This window comes from Pongo abelii, chromosome 3 (assembly GCF_028885655.2).
Source record: "Pongo abelii isolate AG06213 chromosome 3, NHGRI_mPonAbe1-v2.0_pri, whole genome shotgun sequence".
NCBI classification, from domain to species: domain Eukaryota; kingdom Metazoa; phylum Chordata; class Mammalia; order Primates; family Hominidae; genus Pongo; species Pongo abelii.
Window position 1 is genome coordinate 121836157 of NC_071988.2, and position 21973 is coordinate 121858129.

Below are 21973 nucleotides of genomic sequence, written 5' to 3' on the forward strand. Positions count from 1 at the left end.
AGGAAAGCATATACAAAAGGAAAGACTAATTGACCAATCTGTACCACTCAAGTATTTCCAGTAGGTGCCAAAAAAGTGTAGGAATAAATTCTAAAGGTTTTAGAGCATGGGAGAAAAATACAAGGACTGGTCAAGCAAAGTGATTTACATGGTTACACTTGCCTGGAAGGCTACATTTAATGTGGCATCTCCAGGACATGAGAATGGCATTAATAGTGTGTTAGGCTTGTTAGTTGAATTCTGGATACATCTGTGGAACTTGTGTGGCATATTGCAGAGGAAAAAGACTTAAGGTTTAGGAAGATGGGGCTATTTGAATAAATACAGACAACACTATTTAGCAACTCCCCAGTCATGCCCTTTGGGAGGGCCCAAAGGACCCACCATTCACCAAAGCATTAAGAAATGTATTGGGATAGAGCCAGGGGATCCTCTCCCATCCAGGGAAGCAGTGAATGAATGAGTGACCCTGGCAAACCACGCTTCTCCCCCCGATCTTTGAAACCCTTGGGTCAGGAGATCTCCTTGTGAGCCCACTCAACCAGGGTCTTTAGTCTTCAGTCTGACAAACAGAGCTATGTGGAGTCATGGCAGAGCAGCCACTCAAGCATGAATGGAGATACTGGAGCCTTAGACACTTGGGCTTTCTAGCAAAAGTATCTGTAGCTTCAGCAAAGTGGGAGGTTAGATTCCTTTACGTACCCCTAGGAAAGAGGCTGAATGCAGTGGGCTGAGCAGCAACAGCCTGCAATCCCACTTCCATGGCACCTCGTAAGATAAGACCCACTGGCTTGGAATACCAGCCAGCTACCAGTAGCAGCATTGCACATCCCTAAGAAGGAGCTCCGGCGGGAAAGGGCGGGTCACCATCTTTGCTCTTCGGGTACCTTAATGTTCTGGCCTTCATGCTTTGGAGAGTCTGAGCCCACCCAGGGTGGAAGGGAGTCCCCAGCACAGCACAGCTGCTCTACCAAAACGTGGCCAAACTGCAGCTTTAAGCAGGTGCCTGATCCCATCCCTCCTCACTGGGTGGGACCTCCCAACTAGGACTTCCAGACACCCCTGCCCAAGCTTTCCAGCAAGCAGGGATCTGAATACCCCCTGGGACAGTGCTCCCAGAGGGAGGCAAGGGCTGCCATCTTTTCTCTTTTGGTGACTTAGCCATTCCAGCCTTTGGGCTTTGGAGTGTCTAGGGTAACTGGAGACTGAAGTGGACCCCAGCACAGCACAGATGCTCTACCAAAACATGCTGAGACTGCTTTTTAAAGCAGATCCTGATTCCATTCCTCCTCACTGGATGGGACCTCCCAACTGACCAGACACTTCCTACAGGTGACTTTGGGGCACCAACAGGTCCATATGTCCCTGGGACAAAGCTCCCAGAGGGAGGAACAGGCTGTCATCTTTGCTGTTTTGTAGCCTTCACAGGTTCCGAAAAATCTGAAGTGACTAGTGACTGGAGTGGGCCCCAAGCTTATTGCAGCAGCCCTGTGGAAAAGGCTAGACTGTTACGTGGGTGCCCATTCCCATATCTCCTCACCAGACAGATCCTCCAGCCACCTCCTGCCAGAGCTATTGAGCAAGTATCAACTCAGCAACTCCCTAGACAGAGTTCAGGGGCAACCAAAAGCCTCTCAGCCACTGCCTCTGCATGGAACTGCCCTTGCCACTCTCAGACTAATGAAGGATCAAAGACCCTAAGAGCTTTATCCAGACCTCCAATAAGCTAAAATCGGCCCAAGGATAGGAAGCCAATCTGTCTCCCATGGGTCCCATGCTTGCCCCCCATGGCTTGTCACCAGAGAGGAAACCCCTCACTTGGGTCCACAGCATTAACCCTCCATCTTGGGCTGACTGCACTGAGCAATTGCTGACCTATATCTCTCTGTGGTGGAGCCCCCAGGAGTCAAGCAAATGACCTTTGGCCACAACCACTACTAAGATGTATTCCTCTGCTCCCTCTAAGCTGGGGAAAGAACATAAACATTGAGATCACACCAGAGCTGCAGTGGGCAGCCCAGGAGTGCCAAATCATGAACTAAAGCCAGCACTTAAGGGAGGGGGTGAAGAACCCATACTTTTGGAGCACTGAGAGGGAACACAGCTGCAACTGTGAGGAAAAACAAGGAAGCCACACAACCAAGCAAGAGTCTACCAACTGACCAATATGCCTAAGTGTCACCTGCTGGATCACACCCCAAAGCTTCAACACCAGAAATACCTCACTAGCATATCCCCCTCTGAAACCAGAAACAAGAAGTTAGCTTCAAATAAAGACTCTACATGAAGCCTTGGCCCAGTGAAAAGAAGAGACGTCCAGAAAGTAAGTCTATTGACTTTACTCAATCTACACTTCAGTTAAAGGAACACCCTCATGCAGAGATGGGAAAGAAACAACTCAAGAACTCTGGTAACTCAGATCCCAAGATGGCCAGAGTGTCATAGATCCTTCAGATGATCACACTAGTTCTCCAACAAGAGTCCTTAACTAGGCCAAACTGGCTGGAATGACAGAAATAGAATTTAGAATATGGATAAGAACAAAGATCACTGAGATTCAGAAGGATGGCAAAACCCAATTCAAGGGAAATAAGAATCACAATAAAGTGATATAGGAGCTGAAGGACAAAATAGTTGGTATATAAAAGAACCTAATGGCTCTGACAGAGCTGAGTAACACAATACAAGAGTTTTTCAATGACATCACAAATATTAACAGCAGATTAAATCAAGTTGAGAAAAGAATCACAGAACTTGAAGACTGGTTCTCTGAAATAAGACAATCAGACAAAAATAAAGAAAAAAGAACAAAAAGGAATGAACAGAACCTCTGAGAAATATGGGGTTGTGTAAAGAGACCAAACCTACAAATCACTGGCATCTGTGAAAGGAGAGGAAAGAAAGCAAACACATTACAAAATATATTTCAGGATATTATCTATGAAAACTTCTCCAACTTGCTAGAGAGGCCAACAGTCAAATTCAGGATATGAAGAGAACTCCTGCAAGACTCTACAGAAGATCATCCCCAAGACATATAGCCATCAGATTTTCCAAGGTCAAAATGAAAGAAAGAAAGTTAAAGGCAGCTAGAGAAAAAGGGCAGGTCACCTATAAAGGGATCCCTATCAGGCTAACAGTGGACCTTTCAGTTGAAACCCTACAAGCCAGAAGAGACTGGGGGCCTATATTCAATATTCTTAAAGAAAAAGTCTTCAACCAAGAGTTTCTCTTCTTTTCTTTTCTTTTTTTCTTTTGAGATGGAGTCTTGCTCTGTCTTTCAGGCTGGAGTACAGTCACATGATCTTGGCTCACTGCAACCTCCGCCTCCTTGGCTCAAGCAATTCTTGTGCCTCAGCCTCACAAGTAGCTTGGATTACAGGTGTGCACCATCATGCCTGGCTAATTTTTTGCATTTTTTGTAGAGATGGGGTTTCACCATGTTGGCCAGGCTGGTCTGAAACTCCTGACCTCAAGTGATCCTTCTGCCTCAGCCTCCCAAAATGCTGGGATTACAGGCATGAGATTCCATGCCTGACCAACCAAGAATTTCATATCCAGACAAACTAAGCTTCCTAAGTCAAAGAGAAATAAGATTCTTTTCAGATAAACAAGTGTTGCAGGACTTTGTTATCACCAGAACTGCCTTACAAGAGATCTTGAAAGGAGCACTAAATATAGAAAGGAAAGACCACTACCAGCGAATATAAAAACACACTTAAATATACAGACCAGTATCACTGTAAAGCAACCACACAACCACACAAACAAGCCAACATAATAAACAGCTAACAGCACAATGACAGTATCAAATCCACACATATCAATACTAACATTGAATGTAAATGGGCTAAATGCCCCACTTAAAAGACACAGAGTGGCAAGCTGAAAAAAAAAAAAAAAAAAAGTAAGACTCAATGGTATGCTGTCTTCAAGAGACCCTTCTCACATGTAATGACACTCATAGGCTCAAAATAAGGATATGGAGAAAAATCTACCAAGCAAATGGAAAACAGAAAACAGCAAGGGTTGCAATCCTGATCTTAGACAAAACAGATTTCAAACCCACAAAGACCAGAAAAGATGAGGAAAGGCATTACATAATGGTAAAGGATTCAATTCAATAAGATGACCTAACTATCGTAAGTAAATATGCACCTAACAGGAGCACCCTGATTCATAAAGCAAGTTCTTAGAGACATACAAAGAGACATACATTCCCACATAATAATAGTGGGAGATTTCAACACTCCACTGTCAGTGTTAGACAGATTGTCAAGGCAGAAAATGAACAAAGATATTTAGGACCTAAATTCAGCATTGGACCAAATGGATCTGATAGACCTTTACAGAAGTCTCCACCCCAAAACAACAGAATATTCATTTGTCTTTTTGCCATACTCATGGCGCTTACTCTAAAACTGATTACATAATTGGACATAAAACAATCTTCAACAAATGTAAAAGAATTGAAATCATACCAAACATGCTCTCGGGCCACAGTGCAATAAAAATAGAATTCACCACAATAAAAATTGCTCAAAACTGTACATTTACCTGGAAATTAAACAACATCCTCCTGAATTACTTTTGTGTAAATAATGAAATTAAGGCAGAAATCAAGAAATGTTTTGAAAATAATGAGAGCAAAGGTAACACATACCAGAATCTCTGGGACACAGCTAAGGCAGTGTTAATAGGGCAATTCATAGCACTAAATGCCCGCATAAAAGTTAGAAAGATCTGAAATTAACAACCTAACTTTATAGATGAAAGAATTAGAGAAGCAAGAACAAATCAACTCCAAGCTAGCAGAAGATGAGAAAAACAAAAATCAGAGCTGAGCTAAACGAAATCAAGACATAAAAAAATTACCCAAAAGATCAACAAATTCAGGAATTGGTATTTTGAAAAAAAAAATATATATAGGCCACTAGCTAGACTAATTAAGAAGAAAAGAAAGAAGATCCAAATAAACACAATTAGAAATGACAAAGGGAATGTTACTACTGATCCCACAGAAATAAAAACAACCATCAGAAACAACTATGAACACCTCTGTGCACACAAACTAGAAAACCTAGAAAAGATGGACAAATTCTTGGACACATACACACTCCAAGACTGAGCCAGGAAGATATTGATTACCTGAACAGACCAATAACACTCTCTGAAATGGAATCAGTAATAAATAGCCTGCCAACAGAAAACAGCCCAGGACCAGATGGATTCACAGCTAAATTCTATGAGATGTACAAAGAAGAGCTGGTACCATTTCTAGAGAAACTATTCCAAAAATTTGAGGAGGAGAGACTTTTCACCCCACTCATTCTATGAGGCCAGCATTATCTTGACACCTAAATCTGCTAGAGACACAACAAAAAAAGAAAATGTTAAGCCAATATCTTTGATGAACTTAAATGCAAAAATCCTCCACAAAATACATGCAAACCAAACTAGCAGCACATCATAAAGCTAATCCACCATGATCAAGTAGGCTACATCCCTAGGATGCAAGGTTGGCTCAACATACAAAAATCAATAAATATGATTCATCACATAAACAGAACCAAAGACAAAAACCACATGATTTTCTCAATAGATGCAGAAAAGGCTTTTGATGAAATTCAATATCCCTTCATGTTAAGAACTCTCAATAAACTATGTATTGGAGGAATATACCTCAAAATAATAAGACCCATAGATGACAAACCCATAGCCAATATCATACTGAATGGGCAAAAGCTGGAAGCATTCCCCTTGAAAATTGACACAAGACACATATGTCATTTTCACCACTTCTATTTAATATAGTATTGGAAGTCCTAGCCAGAGCAATCAGGCAAGAGAAAGAAATAAAGGGCATCCAAATAAGAAGAGGGGAAGTCAAACTATCTCTCTTTGCACAACATGATTCTATATCTAGAAAACACCATAGTCTCAGCCCCAAATCTCCTTCAACTGATAAACAACTTCAGTAAGGCTGCAGGATACAAAATCAATGTACAAAAATCACTAACATTCCTATACACCAGCAACAACCAAACTGAGAACCAAATCAGAAAGGCAATCCCATTCACAATTGCCACAATAAAATAAAACTCCTAGGAATACAGCTAACCAGGGAGGTGAAAGATGTCTACAATGAAAATTAAAAAACACTGCTCAAATTAATCAGAGAAGACACGAACAAATGAAAAAACATCCCATGCTCATGGATAGAAAGAATCAATTTCATTAAAATGGCTATACTGCCCCAGGCAATTTATAGATTCAATGCTATTCCTTTCAAACTACCAAAAACATTCTTCATAGAACTAGAAAAAAATATTTTAAAATTTATATGAAACCAAAAAGGAGTCCAAATAGCCAAGGCAATCCTAAGCAAAAAGAACGAAGTTGGAGAAATCATGTTACCTGACTTCAAACTATACTACAAGGCTACAGTGACCAAAACAGCATGGTATTGGTACAAAAACAGGCACATAAACCAATGGAACAGAAAAGTAAGCCCAGAAAGAAGGCTACACATCTACATTCATCAGATTTTTTTACAAAGCTGACAAAAACAAGCAATGGGGAAAGGACTCCCTATTCAATAAATGGTGCAGAGATAACTGGCTAGCCATATGTAGAAGATTGAAGCTGGACAACTTCCTTATACCATACACAAAAATCAACTCAAGATGTATTAAGACTTAAATGTAAGACCCAAAACTATAAAAACTGAAACACAACCTAGGCAATACCATCCTGGCCCTAGGAACAGGCAAAGATTCCATGACAACGCTGCCAAAAGCAATCACAACAAAAGCAAAATGACAAATGGGATCTAATTAAACTAAAGAGCTTCTGCACAACAAAAGAAACTATCAACAAAGTAAAAAGACAGCCTATAGAATGTAAGAAAATATTCGCAAACTGTGCATCTGACAAAGGTCTAATATCCAGCATCTATAAGGATCATAAACAAACAACCCCATTAAAAAGTGGACAAAAGACATGAACAGACACTTCTCAAAAGAAAACATACCTGTGACCAACAAGCATTTGCAAAAAGCTCAGTATCACTGATCATTAGAGAAATGCAAGTCAAAACCACAATGAGATATCATCTCAGACTAGTCAGAATGGCTACTATTAAAAAGTCAAAAAATAACAGATGCTGATGAGGTTGCGGAGAAAAGGGAACCCTTCTACACAGTTGGCGGGAGTGTAAATTAGTTCAACCATTGTGGAAAACAGTTTGGTGATTCCTCAAAGAGCTAAACGCGGAACTACCATTTGACTCAGCAATCCCATTACTGGTCATATACCCAGAAGAATAGAAAGCATTCTTCCGTAAAGACACATGCACGTGAATGTTCATTGCAGCACTATTCACAATAGCAAAGACATGAAATCAACCTAAATGTCCATCAATGACAGACTGGATGAAGAAAATGTAGTACAAATACACCATGCATAGTATGCAGCCATAAAAAAGAATGAGATCATGTCTTTTGGGGGAACACAGATGGAGCTGGAGGCCATCATCTTAGCAAATGAATGCAGGAACAGAAAACCAAATATCACATGTTCTCACTTATAAGTGGGAGCTCAATGATAAGAACTTATGGACACAAGTAAGGAAACAACAGATGCTGGGGTCTACTTGAGTGTGGAGGCTGGGAGGAGGGAGAAAGCAGAAAAGATAGCTATTAGGTGCTGAGCTTAATACCTGGGCGATGTAGTAATATGTACAACAAACCCCCATGACATGTGTTTATATAACGAACCCTCACATGTACCCCCAAACCTATATTTAAAAAAACAACAAAAAATGAAACAAAACAAAAAAGAAATGCGTTGGTGTGAGGGATATCAGTATGCTTGAAAACCAGTAGTAGGATAGCTCCTTTTAGGTCAGAGAAGATGGAGGGGATAATGAAATGTAATTGGGCTCACTGATATTAATGTGAGTAGTGGGATTCTCAGACTTGTAGAGGACTTTAGTAACAATTATTCTGCTAACACTATAATAAGCCACAGGATTCGAGTGGTAATCATAGAATTTTGATCTGCAGGGATCTTTAACAATGCTTAACTGATGATGGGGCCCCTCAAAATAAATGGATGGGCAGCTTGCTAAAGAGATACTTGGCATATGTAAGTGGAAACATTTTTGGCCCACAGTGAAGAAACCTAAGCTGAGTCCTTGAAATGGGCTTCATGCCTTCTATCCAGTTTCTAAATCTAAATTTTTTCGAACACCTAAAGTTTCTTAAATGAGGTGTTGTCCAGGCCCCCTTTGAGGAAAGACATTGCAATATGGACTTATTAATCCTGTAAATCTTTGCGGAAGACATCCTCACAGTTGATCTGAATGCACTTACTACGGTAACTGTTCACCGAGGAAAGGCAAATGCTCTGACTGGGGCTTCTTAGACATTTTTTTGTGAAAGGAAGCTGTTTCCTGGAGATCCCTATTGGCTCTGTGTCCTAATGAGCAGAAGCTTACAGCAGACAGGTAATAGATGGAATCTTGCTCAAATCTCATAGTAGCTCTAGGAGGACTGGGGATAAATATTACAATTATTTATTATCCAGAAAGTTTGGGGAAATTAATATATTTAATAAGAAGCAAATTCCCTTATTGTTGCCCTGGCTTATGAAGTAGAGGATGTTATGGCAGAAAAACTCAAGTGAAAACCCTCGGAACTGCCTTCCAATCCTTCTCTCTTTCCCCAATAATATAATGAACCAAAAGCAATGTCCCATTCCTGGGAATATTGCATAGATTAATGTCATTATCAAAAATTTGAGAAATGAAATGGTAGTTATGCTTATCATATATTATTTAACATGACTGGCTCTTGGAAAAGCCAGAAGTGTCATGGGGAATAACAGTGGACTATAGCAAACTTAATCATTTGGTGATTTTATTTGCAGTTGTGGTGTCATTCTATTTCAATCTGTAAGGAAAATTAGAAGCAGTTTGCAGTTACTTGGCAGGGACTACAGTATACCATCACTATTTTGCCCAAGGGCTAAGCCAACTCTCCTACTATATAAGCAGGAAGTAACAAACACTCTTGATGTCTTCATAAGGCATATGCATTCTAGAGAATAGAAAAAAAAGTTTTAGGGTCTGAAATATGGGTGGGTCAGTGGGCATAATGTGATATCCTTTGTGAAGTGAGAGACAAATTCCTACACCTTACACAATACCCGCCACTTAGAAAAAGGTATGCACCTAGGACCAGTTAGAATTTTGTAGGCAATGCATATATTTGGGTATAATCCTGTCACCCATTTATTGGTAATTCATAAGGTTACCTGTTTTGATTGGGACCTATAGGAAGAATGGGCTCTGCATCAGGTCTATATTGGCAGTGCAGGCTGCTCATTTACATAGAGAAAGAAAGTCTGTATGACAGATACAGATGCTCTTCAAGCCTCTGGCAAACACAACAGGAAATTCGACAGCACAGATATCTAGGGTTCTGAAATAAGGCTGTGTCTTTTTAGACTGACAACTTAAACTTTAAATGGTAAAGCAGTTTTTGGCTTGCTATGGGCTTCGATAAACACTAAACACTTGACCATGGAATATAGATAACCATGCAATTCAAACTTCACCTTATACATGAAGTATTATCTGATCTACATAATTTAAAGCTGAATATGAGCAATAGAATTATACTAAAAAATTGAAGACATATACATAAGTCCAGTCCTGAGCATATTCACTGACTACAGAGGCAGGTGGCTCAGACACATATTCTGGCTGCTTCTGCCGCTTTTCTATCTTTTTGTCATTCACAACAATGACTTCATGGGGAGTTCACAATTATTAGTTAATTGTGGAGACAAAAGCATAGGCCTGATTTAAGGATAGATCATCATGCTTTGCTGACACCAGCTAAAGAAGTATAGACACTGCATAACAATCACACTCAGTGGTGACCTTGAAAGACAGGTGACAGTATAACGGAACTGACATCACTTAATGATTATATGAAAGCTGATGGAAATTTGTATCTCTCCTGAGAGAAGACCATGTATTTTCAATTGGATGAAGGACAAGAGAGAGGTGCAAAGCATGTAGGCTGTGCTGGATACCTTTCACTGGAAACTACAAATCAACTTCCACCCTCCGAACCTCATTCTCTGTTCTGGGAGGCAGATTTGTGTGGATGACATCATAGGCTTCTCTGACTTTCAGCCGAGTATGGTCAGCAGGAATACCGGGCAGGAGATAACAACAAGAGTGAGGTTGGTGTATTTACTCCCTGGTTCTTTTCTTGTGAGCTCACGTTAAGCTAGCCGTGTCCCTTGACTCAACATCTTTTTTGTTTGTTTTGAGGCAACTTCTTCTACATTAGTCTTCCCTTTTGTGTTTCTGGTTACTGCTTTCTCTCCTTGTCCTTTCAGGCCTAAGGGAGATTACAGCACAACTTTAACAAACCCTGAGTTAATGCACAACCCTTATGGTTCTGATCCACCCTTCCTACACTTTTGTAAACAGAACCTAATTTAAAAAATTCTCTAAAATTACCCAATTTGAGAGTGCCATCTGTTTCCTATTGGGAAATATACCTCACACAGTCATCTTTCCTCTGAACCACACACTGTTTATTATTTAGAGCTCACACAATTGCAAGTGACAAAAATATTCCAACTATCCTTGCTTAAACTAAGAAAGCATAGAGATTTATTGGCTTGTATCAGCAGAAAGTCCAAAGGATGGTAGTGTCTTCAGGCATGGTTGAATCCAAGAGCTCACATGATGTTGGCAGAGCTCTCTCCTCTTGGCTCTACTTTGTGTTGCCATCCTTTTCAGGCGAGTCCTTTCCACAAAGTGACAAATATGGACACTGGCAGCTTCTGGCTTACAGTGGCTTTACAAATTGCAGTCCCAGAAAAAAGAACATGAGAGATGCTGCAAGTTTTCTAACACACATCATGCTGTGATTCCAATGGAGAACTGCTGAGTATAGTTGAGGTTGTTTCCCTGGCTGTCACATTGATAGTCATGTAGAACGAGTTAACAAACTCCGCAGTTTGGCTGAGGAGTGGCTGTGAATAGAAAAGAACATTGCTTGGCTCAGAAGAGTATCATCTCCCAACCCTCAGTTGGAGTTCTTTCCCTTTGAAGTACAGGTTTGAAAATAAGGAAGAATACTGATAATAGAGACAGTAGGGCAAACTAAAGGCCTACTTCTGTTTTAAATGGACCGCTCCTCTTTCTAGATACAGCGTCACATGGTCACCTTAGACTAAAAGCTAATTTTGCAGATTCATTTGGAGTGGACTCACAGCCTCAATCTTACTGCCAAATTCATTAATATGGTGAAGAGGGAGCCCCTGGGATGAATAGTGAAGCAGATCTGTTCAAAAGACTTCATACAAGTCAAGAAAGCTCTTTGCCAACTTTGAATTTCGTTTTTGGCAAACCACTCTGCAAATATGACTTGGAGCAGTTTACATGAACCTTTGAGATGAGGAGGCATGTAAAAGAGCCAGCTTGTCTAGGATGGAGGGGGTAGTGGACCCTCTATAACACATAATATGTAAACCAGCTGGGTTATAGCAGTAGACGGAGCAGTCAGGTAGGGTGGGGTGAGCTCCTGAAGGGAATTGCCCACATTTCTGTAATTAGTAGAGCTATGGAAAACCTTAGGGATTTCATATAAAAGTACAGCGTGAAAGTGGCAGTTATGGAAAGTAGCTTTGGCCATGGTATTAAGAGACTGGCGGGAAGGTTATAGCTGTCTAGGAAAGGAGTTCCTGGGGTCTAGACAAGGGAATTAACAGTTTACTAGGGAAAAGTAAGACAAAGAGGGTAAAAGAATTATGCCAAAAATAGAATATGTGTTAAGAAATAGTAGACAGAATTCATTTGCCCCTTACATTCCTGTTTGCACACATCAGGCCAGGAACGAAACTGCCATAGAAATACACATTGTCTCTTTCACAGAACATACAACATTTTGTATTTGGAGATTTTGTCATGCTTTACCCAGCAGACTTTTGTTACCTTCTTTATTTATTACTATGTATTTAATAACTCCTATGAAAAGTATCATGAAATTTAAAACATAGGTTTTGGTGTCAGCAAGCCAGATTTTGAATACCTGTTTTGTCACTTACTAGCTTTTTGTTTTTGGCCAGATAACTGAATGTCATGTGTAACATGTAGAACATCATTCCTGCCTCATGAGATTGCTGTAGGTATTAAATTAGATAATGTGTGCAGAGTGGCTGGCAAAACATTCACTCAACAAATGGCTGCTAGTCTTACCAATTCCTTAATTAGAAATTGACTTGTTAAAACCAGGATGACATCATACTTACGGTTACTTGGCGTGTATATTGATATTTATTCCCCCATCTCCCCACCTCATTTTAAATTGTTTGAAAAAACTGAGTTTGTTAAGACTCACCATCTTTTACTTTTTAGCCTGTTTGGGAAAAGAGTTTGTGTGTGGCTTTTCTGTGGTCTGATTTTATTCCCCATGTTTGGGGTCAAAAGATGGTATATACTTTGTCTGTCAGCCTGGCTCACAGATTGTGCTAGAGGAGACATAGATCATCTTGGCTGAGATTTGGAGATCTAACTGCAGTTTTAAATTTCCAGTCTCTACACGGGCTGGTCCTTATACATTTCAATTTTCCAAATTTTCAGTTTTCATTTTATGTGACCTAATTTTCCTTAGGTAAAAGAGAAATCTTAAGATGTGCATCAAAACATAAAAAGGAACATAACTGTGCAAAGTAGAAGTACCTCACTAAAGTCACATTAAAAAAAAATAAGAATGGCTTTATAAAGCTCAAATCTTTTTTGGTTTTAATTAGTAGGTGTCTATCTATTCAAAATCTTTATGTTAGACATAGTCAGGTTGTAAAGAACAGAGGCATGCTCAGAGTACAAAGGTAATTATATTTATTGGAAAGGTATATTGGAGAATGTGCAAAACTGATGGGCAGCCAAGTCTACCCAACACTAGAGTACCATTAGGGAAAACAGAGTATCCCTGATGACCTGGCTAGTGGTCAAACTTTCCAGAACTGGTGCCTATAAATGTTTCACCATTCTGGGGTCTTAGATTGTTCATCTCTGTTTCTATTGCCTCCACCTCCAGAGGGGGACAGCCCACAAAGACAGAGATTGCAGGACAGAAACTGGTTGAGGAAATTTGGGTAGATGACCTTTGGGGGCATCCTTTTTTTTTTTCCTCTTCTTCCACCAAAAACACCTAATTGTTGGTCTGGTGGTTCAGGTGCCATTCTTTTATTCAAAGTGCAGGGTCACATGTATAAAGCATATGGCCACATGCCTCAGAAGCTATCTGGTACAAGTTACGTGCATTTATGCCTATTATCTCTTTTCTTAACAGAGGACATGGTCGTGGCAAACATTCTAAGTAACATAAACTCTGCAGTATATGTCATAACTCGGAATATAGAATCTAGAAACTTCTAAGAACTTAAAACACATATCCCACCTCATAGCCATTAAGAGGACTACTATCATAAATGAGGTAAATAACAAGTTTGGGCAAAGATGTGGAGAAATTAGAATTCTTGTGCTTTGTTGGTGGGAATGCAAAATGGTGCAGCTGCTATGGAAAACAGTATGGCAGTTCTCAAAAAATTAAAAATAGGATTCCTGTATGATCCAGCAATTTCTACTTCTACTTGGTATATATCCAAAATAATTGAAGGCAAGGCATCAGATAGATATTTGCATACTCATGTTCATAGCAGCATTATTCACAATAGTCAAAAGAAGGAATCAACTCAAGTGTCCATAGATGGATGAATGGATAAACAAAATGTGGCTTATTACATACAATGGAATATTATTCAGCCTTTAAAAAGAAGGAAATTCTGTCATATGCTGCAATACAGATGGACCTTGAGGCTATAATGATAAATGAAATAAGCCAGTCACGAAAAGGCAAATACTGTCTGATTCCACTGATATGATGTATCTAAATTAGTCAAATTAATAAACAGAGTAAATTGGTGGAGAAAAGGGGTGGGAGAGGGAAGTTATTGTTTAATGAGTATACAGTTTCAGTTTTGCAAGGTGAAAAGAGTCCTGGAGATGGATGGTTGTGATGGTTGTACAACAATGTGAATGTACTTAATGACATTGAATTGTACATTTAAAAATGGTTAAGATGAGGCTGGGCGTGGTGGCTCATGCCTGTAATTCAAGCACTTGGGGAGGCTGAGGAGGGTGGATACCTTGAGGCCAGGAGTTTGAGACCAGCCTGGGCAACATGGTGGAACTCCATCTCTACTAAAAATACAAAAATTAGATGGGTGTGGTGGCGTACGCCAGTAGTACCAGCTACTTGGGAGGCTGAGGTAGGAGAATCACTGAAACATGGGAGGTGAGATTGCAGTGAGCTAAGATCATGCCACTGCATTCACTCCAGCTTGGGTGACAGGGCCAGACTCCGTCTCAAAAAAAAAAAAAAAAAGGTTAAGATGATAAATGTTTTTAAAAGTTAGTTTAATAATTGTAAAATACCTTATATACCCAAACAAACCACATGAACATAATGCACACACACTCAGACACCAATACATGATATTACTTCTGTAGTGAAGTTAGCACAGTGTAGTGGTAAAGTCTGCAGTCTCTGTAACCAAGATGCCTAGGCTCAAATATGACAGCCATATGACCTTGGACAACTTAACTTCTCTGGGCTTCAGTTTCCTCGTTTGTAAATAAAAATGCTAATACTGTTTACCTCATAGGCTGTTACAAGGATTAAATGAGCTCATACAACACTCACAACAATGTCTGCAAAATACTAACTGTTCAAGGAATGGTAGCTGTTCTTACTATTTGAGTATGCATAAAGTATAATATTTTATTCTTAACGAATTGAATAACTCAAAGATCAATAACTTTGACAGGTACATTTCCTTTTAGAATCTGAAATACAGAACTTGTAATAGAGGATCCTAATCTTCTAAATGTGACAAAACAGTTGCTTTGGGGACATAATGGGTTGGTTTATTCAGGTCAGAACCATTCACATGTACACCCTTGTATTCTCTATTTGTTAAGTTAGCAGTATCTTTTGCTTGTTGTAATTATTTTCAATTTCATCATTCATTTAAACAAAATATATTTCCTCATTTGGATATTATGCCTCAGCCATTAGTTTTTCACTAACTTTCCTCTATTAGTTACTCTTGCCTTGTATTTGTTGTAGAATAATTTAGTGAGCTTCTAAAACATGGCTGTGGATATTAAGTTTTGCAAATAGGACTAGGCTGGACAAAGAAGGATCATATTTGCATAATGGCCTCAGTACAGCTAAACTTAAAGCATTATTTGCATAATGGCCTCAGTACAGCTAAACTTAAAGCATTTTCCTGTGCATAACAATGACATTCAAATTATTATGCAGCTCAGAATGCAGCAGTCATCTAATCCAGTCTGGTGTCCCAGTTTAATATAACATATTATGGTCTTTTTATCCCTGAACATACCTAATGATGTTACTGCTTATCAATTTTTTAATGTCACAATCCATATAGGGCATCTTAAATGATTGTGTGTGTGTGTGTGTGAACTTTTTTGGGTATTTGATATTCTTTTTTTGTTTGTTTTGTTTTGTTTTTTGTTTTGTTTTGAGACGGAGTCTCACTCTGTCGCCCAGGCTGGAGTGCAGTGGCACGATCTCGGCTCACTGCAAGCTCCGCCTCCCGGGATCACGCCATTCTCCTGCCTCAGCCTCCCGAGTAGCTGGGACTACAGGCGCCTGCCACTACGACTGGCTAATTTTTTTGTATTTTTAGTAGAGACGGGGTTTCACTGTGTTAGCCAGGATGGTCTTGATCTCCTGACCTCGTGATCTGCCCACCTCGGCCTCCCAAAGTGATGGGATTACAGGCGTGAGCCACAGCTCCCGGCTGTGTATGTGATATTCTTATTTACAACTAAAGAATATTTTCCTGATTTGTTTTTCTCCTATTGCAATTATTTCCTCAATCTGTATTCTTATTAGTACAAGTTATTTTTAAAAGCATAGTAAATATGTATGCATTAATAGTAACCAACAACAATTTGTATAGAGGTATACTATGATTCTAGAATACATATCATGTGATTTCAACGTTTCCTTTTTAATTAGACATATTGAGAATATAGGAGTTGTCATGACTTCCACCATGTCATGCTTTACACTGGAGGATGAAAAAATCTGAAAGTGTAGGTTTTATTCATGTTCTCTTTTTCCTTGAATAATATTGGAAACGAACATGAAATTTGGCATCATAGAGGCCCAGATCCCTGGTTTGCCATTTACTAGTTGGGACTCTATTTAATCTCTCTAATCCTCAGTTTTCTTATTTATAAAGTAGGGTAATAATACCTACCACATAGAATGCTAAATGCAAAAATATCTTTTCTAATTATGCATGTATTTCCTATTCTAATGCCTTAAATTTCTTTATGTCAGTTTAATTTTCCACAAGGCATAATTTTTCTTATGTCTGAAAAACTTTCATTTTATAAGATTGTGTAGCGAATTTCTTATGGAGAATAATTATCAGTTTTTGTTTGTCTGAAAAAGTGTTTATTTCACTTTCCTTTTGAAACATATTTTTGCTGGGTATATGTCATGGTCTGGACTTTAGTAACCCCCCAAAATTCATATGTTGGAACTTAATCCCCAATGTGACAATATTAAGAGGTGGGGCTTTAGGACATGATTAGGTCGTACAGATAGAGTCCTCATGAATAAAATTAGTACCCATGTAAAAGAAGCTTGAGAGGGCCTGCTTGCCCCTTCCATCATACAAGGACACAAAAGGTGCCATCTATGAGACATAAACTCTCATCAGACACCAAATTTCTGGTGACTTGATCTTGTACTTCCCAGCTTCCAGAACTGTTAACAATATCCTTCTGTTGTTTGTATAAATTACCCATTATATAAATTCTATTTTTTTTTTGAGACAGAGTCACTCTGTCGCCCTGGCTGGAGTGCAGTGGCATGATCTCAGCTCACTGCAACCCTGCGACCCAGGTTCAAGTGATTCTGCTCCCTCAACCTCCCAAGCAACTGGGATTACAGGCATGAGCCACCATGTCTGGCTAATTTTTGCATCCCATTATATAAATTCTGTTATAGGAGGCTGAGCTAAGATAATGCATTATTCTAGTTTGACAGAATTTTTCTTTTCAGTAGTTCATTGTCTTCTGTTGTACCTCACTTTTGATGATAAATTTTCTCTCATTTGTATGCTTGTTTCTGTGTATGTAATATGTCTCTATTTCTCTCTGACTGCTTTTAATATTTAGTCTTTTTCACTGTTTTTATTAATTGGGTTGGGATGTGCCTCGATGTGGTTTTCTTAATGTTCATTCTGTTTTGAGTTCACGTAACTTCTTGGATCTGTAAGATTATATTTTGCATCAAATTTAGAAAAATTTTGTCCACTATTTAGTCAAATATTTTTCTGACCTTCCTTTATTTTCTAGTTTCCTGTGACTCAAATTTCATGTATATTTTACTTCTTGATGTTGTCCCACCACTAATGTACTAATCATTTTTGCTTCATTTGCTATGTCTTCAATCCACTAATATTTTCTTCTGAGGTAACTCATTTGCCATTAGTTTTACCCAATGTATTTTTATTTAATATATATATATTTATTTAAATATAAGTTGTTAATGATAATAGAGAAATTCTTGTGCTAGTTAGTAGTTTTTTAGAAGAAACATAATATTTTATGCTTATTAGAGCTGGAGTATGGGTTGGTCCAACCACAAGAAGTTAGAGTGAAAAAAATAAACATCAAAAGAAAATTAAGTTAATAATTTTCCTTTGAGATACCAAAAATAGGGATCATAGGTCCTAGATAAACAAAAGAACAACACTATTTATGATAATGTTATTATAGAATTAGAAGTTCTGCCAATCCCAAATTACTTATCATATCCAATTTATGATGTCTGATATGCCACAAAACTAAATTCATTCCTTTTGATTAATGCTTTACTATTTTTATTTAAATCAGTAATTTCCCCTAGAATAGTTATAGCTGTAAATCTCATAAATTACCTAGGGCAAGTAAAAATACAGTAGTACTCCCTTATCTGCTGTTTTGTTTTCCATGATTTCAGACACCCATGGCCAATTCCGGTCTGAAAATATTAAATGGGACATCCCAGAAATAAACAATTCATAAGTTTCAAATTGCATGCCAGTCTCAGTAGCATGATGAAATTTCTTGCTATCTCACTTAGCCCCACCCAGGACATGAATCATCGCTTTGTCCAGCGTATTCATAATGTATATGCTACCTGCCTGTTAGTCACTTAGAAGCCCTCTCAGTTATCAGAAGGACTGTCTTGGTATTGCAGTGTTTGTGTTCAAGTAACCCTTATTTTACTTAATAATGACCCCAAAGTACAAAAGTAATGATGCTGGCAAACTGGATATTTCAAAGCAAAGCCATAAAGTGCTGCTTTTAAGTGAAACAGTAAAATTTCCCAACTAAATAAGAAAATAAAAAAAATTAGATGCTGAGGTTGCTATGATTTCAGGCAAGAATTAATCTTCTATTCATGAAATTATGAAGCAAAAATAAATTTGTGCTACTTTTGGTGTTACACATCAAACTGCAAAAGTTACAGCCACAGTGCTTAATAAATGTTTAGTTGTGATGGAAAAGGCATTAAATTTGTGGCTGGAAGACGTGAACAGAAACATGTTCTGATTGACAACAATTGCATTTGGTACTATCTGCGGCTTCAGGCATCCAATGGGGGTCCTGGAACATACCACCCAGCCCCCAGCAAAAGTAGTTTTTGATATTGGAGAAAGAGACAGAAAGAGAAAGGATAGTAGCTATGGAAGTTGCATTGTGGATTCCGAGAATGGAAGGAATTTAGAAAATGTAGGCTGTTTATGATATACTTTTCCATCTAAAAAGAAACTCCCACTGCAGTTTAAGATTTATAAATTAGACCTGCATTGATGTAAGACCAGAATAGTTTATATAATTTACAAAATATATTATCACCTTTAAAAAACAGATCCCAACAAGGTGTGACTTCTTTAATTCTGGCATGGCCAGAGACTGCAGGGCAAGGTTTGCTGGGTCAAGAGTGACTTTTATTCTCTAATACAATTACTGAGGTTTAATTAATATACAGTAAACCGAATATGTTTAAAGTATACAATCTGATACATTTTGACATGAATATACTCATGGAATTATAACCACAATTAATGAATACACCCATCATACCCAAATGTTTCTTCTGATCTACTCTCCCCATTATAAGGCAACCGGTGATCTGCATTCTGTCACTATAGATTAGTTTCAGTTTTCTAGAATGTTGTATAAATACAATAATCTAGTAGATATTCTTTTCTGGTCCGGATTTGTTTTTTCACTCAGGATAATGCCTTTGAGATTCATCCAATTTTTTGGTGTATCAATTTCTCTCATCTCAGGGCTAAAACTCCTGCATTGTCTAACGTGGACTCCAATTGTGGATGTATTTATTTTTACTTGCAGATACATCAGTTTTTGCCTTATTTTTATTTAAATTATGTAGTCAGGTGCATACATATTTTAGGCTGCTATGTTCTCTGTAATAGTTGATTAGTTTACATTATGAAATAATCCTCTGTCTCTGGTAATATTATTTGCTCTGAAATCTGCTGTCAGCTTTCTTTAATTAGTGTTAACACAGTACATCTTCTTACATCTGTTTACTTTTAACTGTTTGTAAATGGATTTCTTGTAGGAAACATACAGTTGGTTTTGTTTGCATATATTCTGACAATCTCTGCCTTTGAATTGGTATGTTTATGTTATTCATATTTATATTTAGCCCAATTTCTCCTCTCTTTGTGCCAGTGTGTCACCTATCATATTTTGAAGGCAGTAACTATTAAAACTTCAAATTATACTTACTTCTCTTTGCTCTTTTTTCCAGACTAAGGAAGTAAATTTATAATTATAACTTGGCATCCAATATGTTTTTTTTTTCAGTGCCATAATGCTTTGGCAACTGATAAGAACCACCATAGTCTGCTTAAAAGGTATAATTCTCATTGTAAAGCTATCCAGTAATATTCCTTGTGTTGACCTAAAAGAAGAAACTGAGACAAAATTAATATAGTTTCTTTGCAACACACTTCCAAGTTTTAATGGGGAGTGCTCCCTTCAGCCTTTGTTACAAGCATATTTTTGAAGGCAAGAAAGGGGAACGAGTGGGCTGATACAAAATTGTTCATCAGGAATTCTCACTGGTTTATAGAAATAACATTGATTTGTGATTAGCTGTACATTGTCGAGCTATAGGATATGGTATCAGGATGAGACATTATTAGGTTAATTTATAGTTACTGGTGGCAACAGCAAGCAGTTTCAAGAGAATATTACATAGCTCAAGGGGGGAGATAAAATGTGATTGCCTTCTCATTTTAATGCCTCTCTGGGCCTGATAATTTAAAAAGTCTTGCATTCCTCAGATTAGATACATACATACACACACACATGTTTATATATGTGTAAAACATATTTATATCATACATTCATATTATAATATATCTATATTTATATTAGATACTATATCATATATAATAATTTTATATTACATATAATATATAATAAGATATTTCATATCATAATATGATATATATCTCTCTCTCTCTCTCACTGGTTATGTAGCTGTCTTTGTAACCAGGGCTAACCCCGAGAAACTAACTCTGCTGAGTGTACTAATATCCTTCAGAGCTGAGGTTTGTGTCTTTGAACATGATTCTCTCATTGAGGTACTATCACCCTTTGAAGCCTTGAATGGGTGCTCTACCTTCCCAAATAGTTCTATTTTCTCCCTAACTACAACAGAACATGGTTTTAAATGAATATTTCTTAGAGAGTGTCTATGGGGCATTTAAACATTGGAATCATCTAGGACATGGCTTGTGAATATAGATTTCTGGGCCCAAATTTAGGCTAACTGAATTTATTTCAGGCATGAAGGCTCCATGAATCTGCATTTTTAGTAAGTTTCCCAGGTGATTTTTCATGTACATTCAAGTTTGAAAACTGTCATTCTATATCATGAACTCTGATAATTAAACAGATGTTGTACATATCCTCTGAATTTATAATAATGTTTATAAAAAATTTACCCTGGTATTTTACTTTTTACTCCTGTATTACTATATTATAGAGGTCACTGGCAAAAATAAATTTTAAAATTTTGAAATTTAAAATAAATAAAAATGGAAGTTATAATATTTTATGCCTACATTCAAGTAGGTTGCATTTTTATCTCCTCATTTTGTAGACTTCTGTTCAAAACTTTGGGGGAATCTTGGTAGATGTCTATTTTCAATAAGTTCATAAGAAAGAACAAAAACAAGCCAGGAAGGGTGGCACATGCCTGTAATCCCTGCTACTTGGGACACTGAGACGAGAGGATTGGTTGAGGCCAGAAGTTTGAAACCAGCCTGAATTTCTGAAGGAACTTAAAACAGAATTACCATTCAACACAGCAATCTCACTATTGGATGTATACCCAAAGGAATATAAATCATTCTGTCATAAAAACACATGCATGTTTATGTTCATTACAGAACTATTCACAATAGTAAATACTTGAAATCAGCCTAGGGCCTATCAATGGTGGATTGGATAAAGAAAATGTGGTATTATATACAGCAAAGAATACTACACAGCCATTAAAAAGAATGAGATTATGTTTTTTGCAGCAACATGAATGGAGGTGGAGGCTGTTACCCTAAGTGAACTAACACAGGAATAGAACCAAATACCACATGTTCTCACCTATAAGCGGCAGTTAATCATTGAGTACATATGGATGTTAAAAAGGAATAAATAGGCACTGGGTGCCTACTTGAGTGTGTAGGGTGAGAGGAGGGTGAATGTGAATGTATTAGTCCATTCTCATGCTGCTATAAAGAACTT